The sequence below is a fragment of the Suricata suricatta genome, chromosome 4 (assembly GCF_006229205.1).
Source record: "Suricata suricatta isolate VVHF042 chromosome 4, meerkat_22Aug2017_6uvM2_HiC, whole genome shotgun sequence".
Lineage (NCBI taxonomy): Eukaryota > Metazoa > Chordata > Mammalia > Carnivora > Herpestidae > Suricata > Suricata suricatta.
Window position 1 is genome coordinate 8957188 of NC_043703.1, and position 12494 is coordinate 8969681.

At 43.9% G+C, this 12494-nt stretch overlaps 1 protein-coding gene and 1 long non-coding RNA gene across 2 annotated transcripts in view; both read left to right on the forward strand.

The window, feature by feature from the left end:
* Window positions 1-12494, forward strand: part of FGF14 (fibroblast growth factor 14) — a 612348-nt gene that overhangs the window by 6734 nt on the left and 593120 nt on the right. The gene's annotated exons all lie outside the window — the stretch shown is intronic.
* On the forward strand, window positions 8-6671 carry LOC115289340. The gene is made up of 3 exons (XR_003907569.1): window positions 8-325; window positions 2276-2310; window positions 6374-6671. It is a non-coding gene; the product is annotated as an uncharacterized LOC115289340 (long non-coding RNA).

Here is a 12494-nt window from a genome sequence, read left to right on the forward strand (position 1 = left end):
GGCCTGGCCCCTGAAGGGGCGCGTTTGCGGGCCACGCTGCCGGCGTCCACGCAGCCCGCGTCCACGCAGCGGCGCCCCCGAGCGCCGGCCGCAGGGCTGCGAAGGAGTGAGTCCTGGGCCCACAGGTGGCCGCCTGCACCCGCGGCCCCTCCACGCGTGGCCGGGCCCAGACGCAAAGGGACTGGGGTCGCACCGCCGCGCAGGCCGGGAGAAGAGCAGCGGAGCCGGGCTCTCAGCTTCCCCATTACTGCTGGAAGGACCCGGGCCGGCCCCGGAGGTTCTCTGGGCCTCGCTTTCCTCGGCTGCAAAGTTAGAATAATCTCAGGTCAGCCCTCCTGTTCTAGGACTCCGTCATCCAACACGCGACCCGGACTCCAACTGAACTCTCCCCACTTCCCGGTTGCATATATTTAAGTCGTATTCTAAACCCAGAGACTATCGGCGACGGAGGGCCCCTGCCCGGAGCACCTCTTGGCGGTGTGGCCACCTCTTCCCAGAGCAGGAGGAGACTGTGCCGAGAGCCGGGTTTGAACTGTAGACGCACAGCAGCTCGGAGCCTTGGAAGAAGAAACACGTTGTATCTTACTGGTGACACCGCCAAGAGCCCTCCGTGCATTTTATAGAGTTGTGTGGTTGGTGCGGGAACAGATGGCCGTCTGTTAGAACCATGATGATCTCCAGATGTCTCTTCCTGCGTCTCTAAACATTTTGGGGAGGGAGGAGGCTCTCTACACTGGCTTCTATTATCTTTGGGCTACTGGGGGGAGAAGCACAGGCATTTTGAATCTTAAAAAAAAAACAAGAACCCCAAACCCCCAAACACTTCACTGTAAATGTAGAGATTGAAAAAGACGATTTTGAGGCTACTGCAATGCACAACTCTCAGGTTTGTAAGAGAACAGCTGCATTCAAATTGATGGAGTGAGTTAAGGGTACGTGTTCAGGTGGCTCGCGACACTGGCCCAGTTTCCAGATAGCGACCCGTCCTGTCCTTTCTTTCCTTCCTTCTAATAAGAATTACCTCCCCGAGGTTGGCTTTTCAGAGAGGTGGCCCTCATTTCCCCGAGAAGACTGGTGAGAACATTTACATGGCAAAGGCACAAGGAAAGAACGCCAGCTCCTCCAGCAAAGACTTGTTTCCTAAATCCAAACTTTCACAATACGTACAGCTTTTATAGATCAGCAGGGGAGGTTTGGGGATTGATTACAAATGATAGATGGGTTTCGAATTTCTTCTAGAGCTGCATTTTCTGTTCTTATAAAGACCGAATTTACAAGATAAGGACAGTTCTTTGGTTTTAAAAAAAAATTTTTTTTATGTCTTTTATTTATTTTTGAGAGCCAGAGAGAGACAGTGCGAGCAGGGGAGGGTCAGAGAGAGAGATGGAGAAACAGAATCTGAAGCAGGCTCCAGGCTCTGAGCTAGCTGTCAGCACAGAGCCTGAGGTGGGGCTTGAACCCATGAACTGTGAGATCATGACCTGAGCCGAAGCCGGTGCTTAACTGTCTGAGCCACCCAGGTGCCCCAAGGACAGTTCTTTGTAATTCCTTAAAGAATGGGTATTGCAAAGAGAAGACAATATAGTTGGCTGACCACCCATCCAACTATGTTATCTTCCCTTTGCTTCTTTAAGTCAGGGAGAAGCCCTTCGACTACAATAGAAATCAAAAGATTCCTGTGTTCTAGATTTAGAGCTATTTGTCTTTGGAATTCTTTTCTTTCCTTTTGGGTAAATGGTTTCATTTGGCTTAGGAGAGAAGTGATAAAAAAGTTCCTATGAGGTTCTGGATATCAGCCTCCAGTATCAGCAAACTTCTCACCATAGAGCTATCAAAAACAAACAAACAAACAAACAAACAAAAACAACAAAAAAAACCCCTACTTCCTTTTAAATATCTTGTCGGGTTTTAGCCAGGACAAGCAGTAAATATTCCTGGCAGCATTGAACCATCTATTGGATGCAAGAGGCATTCTCTAAGAAGGTGCAAAAAAACAACCGCTCTCCCAAGATCCAGAGCCACTCCCAAAGATAGCCAAAATAGAGACTTATCCACTTCGCTTGAAAGCTGGCCATAATCTGTAGGGTATTAGCTTCTATGTCTGTCTGGCTATATTTTGAGGGCCCCCAACCTGACATTTGCCAAGCCCAGTTCTCAGGACACAAAATGAGACTAGTAAGGAGGCAATGGCTGTCCTTGGGAGAGAAAGGATCAATCATCAATGCATCTTGAAAAGGAAGGGATAACATGAAATTTTCCCTCCTCTCTTGACCAGGCGCTACAGACAGAGATCCAGGAGAGCCGGTTCTGGTAAGAATCTCCACCCTCTGCTGGCTTCTCTCAGGTTTCCCTGATCCGTTTTCTCCAAGGCTCCAGAGTGAGTGGGGCTTAAAGTGGAGAGTGAAGTTGGGTATCTACTAGGATTTGGCAACTTTTATTTTATTTTAGTTTCCCCATTTTAAGGGAATACTGGTGGAGATTTACTGGAGAATCCCTTGGAGTCCCATCAACTCCCAAGAGGGGCCCATGTGGGGCCCTTAATGTTTATTTATTTTTGAGAGAGATCGAAAGAGTGTGAGTTGGGAAGGGTCGGAGAGAGAGGGAGACACAGAACCCAAAACAGGCTCTGAGCTGTCAGCACAGAGCCCGATATGAGGCTCAAACCCATAAACTGTGAGATCATGATCTGAGCCGAAGTTGGACAGTTAACTGACTGAACCACCCAAGTGCCCCTAGATCTCTTATTTCTTTATAGTGGTGGATAGTCTGATGGCTTTTAATAGTCCAACTTGTGCCTACTTACATTTTGGTGTGCCATTCGTCAGAAAAGTCTGAATTTCTTGTCTTAACTTATTTCCCCAACCTTCCTAGCAGTTTGTGCTGTGGACTTGCCTTGAGTTTTGGGAGTTCTGTCCCCCCAGTGGCTGCCATCGCACTTTGAGGGGTAACCATTATTTTCCCTTAAAATAAGCCATCACAATTCAACTAGTTCCTGACTGCCTGTGCGCTGTTCCTGAGACTTGTAAGGAACCCCTCCAGAGGTGCTTAATCGTAGAGGAGTTTGGCCACACGCTTAGGTGTGTGTGTGGCCTACTAAGGCCCACCGTGAAAATCCCGAGTCTCTCACATCCCAGTTTTCCACCCTGTGAAAAAAAAACCCTGGAGTCTCACACCCCAATTTCCCACCTGGAAGGATTAAGATGAACACACTTGAGGAGGTCAGAATGCAAAATAGTCAGAGCTTGATCAGAGAGAAGCTTACATGAGCAGCTGGAGAGGCAGGGAACAAAATGGCCACGTGGGTACCTTCACTTGCTTCTGGAAGCCATCCCCAAATCTTTAGCACCTGTCTTCAGGGCCCGTCTCATTGCCAAACTCAGTTTACAAAACTAAATCAGTTTAGTAATCAGTTTGATGTCCTTTCTTCAAGCGAAAGCAATCCTCGACTGGGGGCGTACAGTGCCTCATGAGTGGTGGGAGCATTCTTCCCAAGGGGTTTTGGACAAGTGTGAATTTTAAAAAGCATAGAAGAGGCAACACAGAAACAAGCATGATTGGCTAGGAGGTTATGGGGATTCCCTTACAAGGCTAGCAGGTGCTGTTTTCTGAGGTAAAGTAAGCTAGCCAAAGCCCACAGGTGGAGGACTGTGCTTAGTGAATGTTAGATCTCCTTAAGTCCGGATTTGTGATGTGGGCCAGGTGGCTGCTACACAACTGATACACAACTAAGCTTTATCAGTAGTCAGGAACAGATCATGGGCTATGTGACATGGTCAGATTTATTCTGTAGACAGTTGCTATGACGACAGCATGGAAAATAGCTTTGAGTGGGGCAAGACTGAAGGTAGAAAGGCCACAAAGGCAGCAACTGAAGTAGAGGTGGTAAGGTCCAAAATAAGGCAGTGACGGGCTGGCGAGGAAGTGCCGTCTGTCAACCTCCGTGGCCAATCTGAACTGGGGAAGGCAGGAGAGGGAGGAGTCTGGAATGTTTCCACCACAGGCTTTTGATTTGGATGGTGCCTGGGGATGCCACTCACTGACAGTTGCCAAAGAGAGTGCCTCCATGTCCTTGAAATGGGCAAACACTTGACTCTCTGCGGACTGTCCATATTCGAAGGCCTGTGGTAACGGTGAATAGCAGGCAGAAAGCTAACAAGTTTCTCTTTTTAGACCAAAACGTAAATAGGCAGTTGTAGGAGAGTCGCTGTAGGATAAAGAGTTCATTTTCTTCACTTCCAACCTGGAAGTCCTCAGGGGTGGAAGAAAGTTCTTTACAATGAAGAAAGGTCAAGAAGGTTTTTTTGTGATGAGGTACAGTTCTTTGTCAAGAGCGGATGTTTTGGTGCACAGTCCTCTGTTCGGTCTGAGGAGCCAAGGAGTGCCATAAATGCCACCTTTTCAGAGTAACTCTTCAGGTCTGGCAGGAAAAAGAAGTGTGAACGTTATGGACTTTACACCCGTAAGTGTGTGCACCTGCTCTTTAGATCGAAGTGAGTGTAGTTGTAATTAAAATGCGTTTCCCCCATAACCCTTTGCTGTGTCAGCCATCCCAGGGGGTCACTGAAGTGGGTGGCATGTCTCCTGTAATGCTTCGTAGCCGGGGAGGGATTGTCATCTCTGTTCTTTCCGCCTCCTGCGTGAAGCTCATGGCACGTTACCGTTGTACTTGAGAAAAAGAAGAAATGTGAAAATAAGGCTTAAAGATGAAAATAATTGTAGGGTTTTTTTAATAGCCCCCTATTTCAAAGTCTGAAACTCATTTTGAGTTGTGTTAACTGCTGTACCCCAGGTCTTGCCTTAAGCAGAGAAATGATGCAGTTTGCCAGGAGGCCTGCGTCAGTTCTGTAATTAAATACTCGGTAATCACCATTCTGCCTCAGCATTTTCCTGGGCGCGGGCAGATTGAAAACACTACCCCAATATGCTCGCTCCTCCCTTGTCATCCAATGATTTGACTTGTTTCCTAGGAATGTGTATTTTTCGTTAACTTCCCTAGAATTTCTTTTACATTGAAATGTTCAGCTCATATTCCAATTCAGTGACTTAAAATTCCTCACGTCATACGTGTAATACTGGATATGAAATACTGGAAAGACTTTTAAGGAAGCAGATACTAAATGTTAGAACTCTTGTAATGATGCAGTCACAAAATATTTTAAAAATGAATTTTAAAAGGATAGAAATCTTGCATCATTATTGCTTCTTGTTTACCTTCTCTTTCCTAATTATACATCCCTTTAAAAGCTTGGGCGTAATCATAAAGAGGACAGCGCTGAGGTGACTCTGTGGCGCACGTGCCTTTTTATGGGGACAGTAACCAGTGGCATATATGCTAAAGAGAGAGCGTGGCCTGCTCTGCAGAGCTGTGAAGTTGGGTCCTCATTCTTTGCTTTGTCCTTTACCAAAGTGCTTTTCCATCGCTGAGACTTCACCCTTTTGTCCCACCCTCCCTGTCTTTGTACGCTGATACTTGAGATTTGATCCTTTCACATATTTCCTTGAGGCCTGTCTTTCACAAGTTCTGTCCTCAATTTAGCCTTTAGGCAAGGTGCAGATTAGGATTCAATTGGATCTTCAACTTTCATATGTATTAACACTACAGCTGTCAGAAAGCAAATGAGACACCTGTGTCTGGACCTGAGCCATTTGCCAGAAGTGGAATTTATTTGACTTTAAATTTTTTCTTTCTTTGCTTTCAACAGCATGCAAAACACTGCGATTTAGGTCTGTCGCTTTATTAGATTATACAGTGAAATGACTTTTGGGTGGCGTTAAGTAAATATTCTACCTCATATTCCCACCAGTGAGTGTACATTAAACTTTCTAGCTTTTTAAGAAGCACATCGCTCTCTGCTTTACCAGAAATATCCTGAATTGCTTTGAATCTTGTGTTACCATGATCTCTAAATAAATAATAATCATAACCAATCTTTAGTGAATGCTTTCTACGTACAAGGCAATTTATCTGTATTACCTAATTAGTTCTCATAAGCACAGGTAGGAACTTTTTTTTATACAGCTGATCCTTGAACAGCATGGGTTTGAACTGTGTGGGTCCATTTTCACGTGGACTTTTTTCAATCCATTGGAATTTTTTTTGAGATTTGTGACAGTTGGAAAAAAAACAGCAAACTTGTAGCTTGGAAAGACGAAAAAATTAAGTTAGCTGTTATTATAAGGATACAGTATAACATACGAAATATGTGGTAGTGAACTGTTTACATTCTTGGCAAGGCTTCCCGTCAATAGCAGACTATGGGTACGGAAGTTTTGGGGGAGTCAAAAGCTGGACGTGGAGTTCTGGCTGCACTGGGGGATCAGTGCCTGTAATCCAGGTGCTGTTCAAGGGTCAAACTGTATTTCTTTTTAACAGGAGAAAACCCAGGCGTGAGGAGGTTAAGGAAGATGCCTGGCAATACTTAGCGAGCAGTAACGATTCCGGCACAAACCTGAGCCGTTATCACTCACTCCAGGGCGCAGACTCTTAAGTCCATGTACTGTAGCTGCCTCTCTAAAGATGATGTTCAAAGAACGTGTGTGAATGTGGCCAGTGTTGTCTTAGTGTGTCGGTGAACCACTATATCTCTAAACTAAAACAGACTTCAATATATTCCGCGTTGGATATTTAGAACTTGTAGTGCTTTTTTACTGAGCATAATATCCATGCATTAAAACACACAGTTCTTAACCATAGTGTTTGATGTCTTTTGACTATTGCGTCTTTGTAGCCACCACCCCAATCAAAACAGAGAACATTGCCATCACCCCAGAAGACTCCTTCGCTGTTCTAGTCAGTATCCCTGCGACTCCCTTTGGAAGCAGCCACCTTCTGACGTCCCCACATTACCGTAGCCTGCGGTAGAAAGAACCTCATGTCCTTGCATCGTGGTGGCCTCGAGCTTTTGAGTTTGCTTCATTCACTTAGCATGTTGTTTTGGAGATTCGTCCATGTCATTGCGTGTTAGACGTGTGGACCGTGATGTGGTAGCTTCTGTTTGCTTTTGTAAACTAGAAACTCCTAATTGAACCGACTTGCTTTTGGCCAACAGCCAGAAGTTGTCCAAAACTACAAAGGGTTTGAGAGTTGACCCAGTTTGCAGGCTACCAAGTTAGTCTGCCCCAGTTACATAGATGCTGGCTGAAGCCAGGAGACTCCTGGGTCAGAGATAAAGGACTTTATTACTCAGGGCACAGCAGGCATCATGAGGTTCATGTTCTAATCGATTCCCCTTGTCCCCAAATCCTCCAGGGGCAGTGCTGAGTGACCCAGGTGGATGCTTGCACACAGGATTTGTGTCATAGCTGAGGAACTGCAAGGTTAGGCAATCCTCTGTCTTTTAAGAAGTGCCTAGCAAAGTTGCCTGACCCTTGCCCTGGAGGGAGGCATTATCTTTATTTTCCTGGTGAGGAAAGAAATCTGTCTTCTAACCTGGATGGAGGCATTGTCCCTGGATTCCAAGGTCCTAATATCCTCGCAAAGAGTCTGAGACAAAAGCTGTCTTAAGACATGCAGAAATCTCCCAGATAAGTTGTCCTTTAAACCTATTTCTTAAAATTTTTTTTTAATGTTTTATTTTATTTTTGAGAGAGAGAGAGACACAGCATAAGTAGGGGAGGGTCAGAGAGAGAGGGAGACACAGAATCGGAAGACAGGCTTCAGGCTCTGAGCTGTCAGCACAGAGCCCGACGCGAGTTCTGAACCCACGAACCGTGAGATCGTGACCTGAGCCGAAGCCAGATTCTCAACTGACTGAGCCACCCAGGTGCCCCTAATCTGTTTCTGAAAAGCAACACTAATTCTTCCCTTCTCTTTCTCTCAGGACTGCTGTTTTTGTTGTTCCAAAGATGCAGTTAGTCTGTAGAAAAATATCTGTTATTGGAAATTCAAAAGTGATCCTGAGGTTTTGAGAAGATAGATAATATGCAATCCTATACAATAGACTTACCAGTATTTGTTAAAGAGCATGTGGTAAGTTCTATGTTGGTTACTGGGAGAGACTTAAAGCATCCTGTAAGGATTTGGTCTTTGGCCCATAAGTCCTTAAGCTAAATGTAGGGAGAATACTGGAAGTGAGAGAGTCCTGAACAATCGAATGGCTATAGGGGACCCATGTGGGATGTAAGGGGAGGAAAGGGAAATCTTTCAGAGAAGTGTGACCTGAGCTGACTCTTGAAGGCATGTTTCAGTTGGCAGGAGAGAGAAGTATATTCTTGGCAGCGGGGAGTAATGTGAGTCAAAGTCAAAGGCTGGGGGAAAGGTACATGTTTGGGGATTTGTGAAAATGTTAGTAGAATCATATTTTCTAGGATTAGAGGAATCATATTTTGGGGTCCAAAAGCCTTGGAGAGGAGGGAGACTGGATGTGGTAAACATTAGCGGACTGGAGAACTTTCCGCAGTGGGGGTGCCGTGCTGGAGAATTGCTGCAGCACAGCTGGGAGGTGTAACTGGGGGAGCTGGCTGGAGGGGGTGGGGTAGCACTAGGAAGAGCTAGGGCTTTCATAATAGAAAGCAATCCAGTGAAATTCCTTTCTTACCTGGATATGCGAAACAAGCTCGGGTTAAGGGGAGGTTCTCAGTACGGCTGAAGTGGACTGGCGAAATAGGTCTCAGTGCTTGGTGTATGTGCTGCCCAAGCGAGCGCTAGGTCTCAGTGATTGGGAAGGGGTAGGCCAAAGGCACATCTAGACGCTCTGGAACAGGAAGGCCACCGCATCCTCTGTGTTTTGAAGGATGGCTGAAAGGGCCCCCTGGGTAGCTCAGTTGGTTATGTCCCTGATTCTTGATTTTGGCTCGAGTCATGATCTCAACAGTTTGTGGGATTGAATCCCATGTTGGGCTCTGTACTGACAGCAAGCACAGATCCTGCTTGGGATTCTCTCTCTGTCCCTCTCTCTCCACCCCATCTCTTGCTCTCTTTCTCTCAAATAAACACTAAAAAATTAAAAAAAAAATGAAGGATGGCTGAAATAAAAGGCGAAAATGGGAGAAAGAGATGTTATTGAGGAGGCTGTAGGTGGCTTCAATCAACTCCCTGAAGTCGATGATTTGCTGAGAATGGGAGACAGGAAATGCAGCTAATATACTATTGAAGGTTGCACGTTGCTGATACGTAGACAAACACATCTGTTATCTTACGCAATTTGAGGCCACCTCCCAGTTCAAATTCTCTAGCTCTGGTAGCTTTATTGGCTTTCTAAATAAGGTGAGAATGACCTTGGGTACTTCCAAGGTGAGTGCCGAACAACTCTGTAGTCCTTAAGTATTCATCACAGCAGTTTACTTCTATGCATGATGATATTTTCCAGTGAAACACCATGCTGGGAAGGACTAAAAATGTCAGGGACCATTTGGATATAAGGCTATTTGGATATCTCAACAACTTGGAACACATTTTTATTCTACAAGAGTCCTGATGTAGTGTGCTATCCTGACTCTGGGAGTGGACGTGTGTCTTGGTAATCTTCAATGACCGTTAGTGGATCCAGAGTTAGTGGAGAGATACATTAAGGAACAGTTTGTGAAGAACACAACTTCTGGAAATAAATTTTATCTTTCCACATTCTGTTGTAAAATTTGAATTGTGTTTTAGGGGTCAATGTCTTTGTTTCATGTCTTTATAAACTGATATTTTAAGGAAGATAACTTTTGTTAAAATAAAAGTATTAATTAAATTATTAGTGGCTATTCAAACTTTTGTAAAAATACACCTAGTGTATTTTAAAGTAGCAGATTCAGTTTCTTTAATTTAGAGCTGGAATCTTTATTAAAGGTCACAGTTTATAAGAGAGGTACTTACAGGATCACAAGCATAATTCATACAAGCAGGGGAATGAATGGGTTCATCTTAGGTGGTGATCGCAGTGGTACATGTCCTGTGCTGGGAGCAAATTGGCAGCATAAACGTGAATTCTGTCATTTCTCTGGGTTAGTGCATAATTGAATTAATCAGACATTTTGCAAATTAGGGTAAACATAATGGTCGTACAATGCAAAAAGCCAGAATACAGCAGAGTTAAGTAAAGAGCCTAAATGTTGTATTAGCATAGCTCGGAATAAAAAATTAAAATGTACACCCTTTGGATATGAAGATGCTACTCTAGAATCTGCAGTGTGTCGTATGGATTAGCATGAATACGCGCACACTTTCTCATCCAGCTCTCTGGTGCCCAGTAGCAGGGATTTAAGAAGCCTTGAGGAAGGACATTAGAGCCATTGAACTCACTCTGTGAATCATAACCTCACTCTCCTGTTTGTATTATCCAAGACAGAAGGAGGTGTTCCCTCTGTGACTCTTGGTAATGGTCTTGCCTACCTCTGCGTTTCCTTTTGCTCTAACTAAATGTAAGGCAGATCCTTGACCCTTTCTTTCTTTGAAATTTATAATTGGTAGAAATACTTTTTAATATTATCCTATATTTCATTATGAGCTATTTTTTTTTTTAGAGAGCGAGAGAGCAAGAGAGCATGAGCAAGGCAGAGGGGCTACGTGGAGGGGGGGAGAGAGAGAGAGAGAGAGAGAGAGAGAGAAAGAGAGAGAGAATCTTGAGCAGGCTCCATACTCAGTATGGAGCCTGATGTGGGGCTCGATTCCACAACCCTGGGATCACGATCAGAGCCAAAATCAAGAGTCGGATGCTCAGCTGTCTGAGCCACCCAAGCGGCCGTCAGTAGGATCTATTCTTATCTCCACTTCAGAATTATAAGAAAATTAGGGAAAATTATAGAAGTTGGCACTGCTAACAAATATGGCAACACTGGTACAAGGAATTTCAAAAAATTGCATTAAAGTAGTTTTTGGGTGATACACATTATATTTATTTCCTAATTTCTATATTAGATTATAGCGAAATATCCATAGTTTGAGCTGCTGAATAGTGATACACTATTTAAACTAAATTATGGTTTGCATTTTTTAAATTTGAAGGGCAAACACTAAGTGTGCTCAGTATACTTATGGAATGTATACTTGACATTGTAGTTTATTGCTAAATCCTGGATGTTTGTGTACTTACCCAATCTGTAGGCTAATATACAGAGAGAGCCACTGGAGAGGAGTTTGAAAGCAGAAAAAAAAATAGCTAGGAAGTAGGACCAATACAAAAATAATAGATTATATATTTTGTGTTTTTAAACTTGTGATTTTCAAATTAAAAAACAGTATTTCATATCTTCACCAGTTCATTTCATGGCTTTCAAGTAGCTGTTGTTGAAATGATTTGTAATTAAAATTGGATACCAGGATCCACAGCGTAGAATGTCATGATTGAACAAGACATTTTTAAAGCAGATCTGCTTCCTAAATCAGGCTGGCTGGTCAGGCTTCTTAGTGTTGGGTGGTTAAGGATGGCTACACTTGAAACTTCTTTCAGATAAGTAGCCCAGGTAGGTAGCTTAGAAGTCAGAGTTGCTACCTCCAAATATATGGTATATTTAATTACCACTATGCATTCTTTTATAGATTTCAGTGTTTGTTTTCTATCGTGATTTCCTTGTGTACAGACAGGTGCTAGATGAAAAGCAGAAGATAAGACACAAAAGAAAAAAAATGTATAGTGAATAGGACTTTAGGCAATTTAAAAACTCACTAATAGGAAATGAAAAACACTGTAACTGACTTCTGTGGCTCTTACCTTCATATGGTCAAGGCAGGAGTTTTAAGATACCCAGCATCGTGGATTCCCATTGTCCATGACGAGCCGTCCAGTCGTAGGAAGAAGGACCATGGAGGGTTTGTTTGGGTCCATGCTGTCAGGCCTCCCTCCACTGCAGGTGCTGGAACACACCCCTCCGTGTAAGGTGGGAGCTACTGTATTTGCCAATAGTTACCAGTGGTTTTTACTTTCTAATCTCCTAAAGGCTGCTGTGACTCTTCCGTATCACCTTCTTAAACTTCCATCTAAAGTAATAAAGTGGAAAAACTCTGGTTATTTTAGATGCTCTCATGCATTATTTTTTTTTTATTGTGTTTGTTTTTGGTTTTCCTTTGACTACTTCATTTGATAAGGAAGGAGGAGATAATAGCCTTGAATCTAAGACAGTCTTTTTTTTTTTAAAGTTTTATTTATTTTTGATACAGAGAGAGACAGAGCATGAGAGGGGGAGGGGCAGTGAGAGAAGGAGACACAGAACCGGAAGCAGGCTCCAGGCTCTGAGCTAGCTGTCAGCACAGAGCCTGACACGGGGCTCGAACCCACGGACGTGAGATCTGACCTGAGCTGAAGTCGGAGGCTTAACCGACTGAGCCACCCAGATGCCCCTCTAAAACAGTCTTTAAATTAATTGCCTGTGTTCGCTTTGGGACTGACCCCCAATTGGATTAGAAGTTATAGTTTTTTTTTTAATAGTTTATTGTCAAATTGGTTTCCATATAACACCCAGTGCTCTTCCCCACAAGTGCCCTCCTCCATCACCACCACCTCTTTTCCCCATCCCCCTCCCCCTTCAACCCTCAGTTTGTTTTCAGTATTCAATAGTCTCTCAGGTTTTGCATC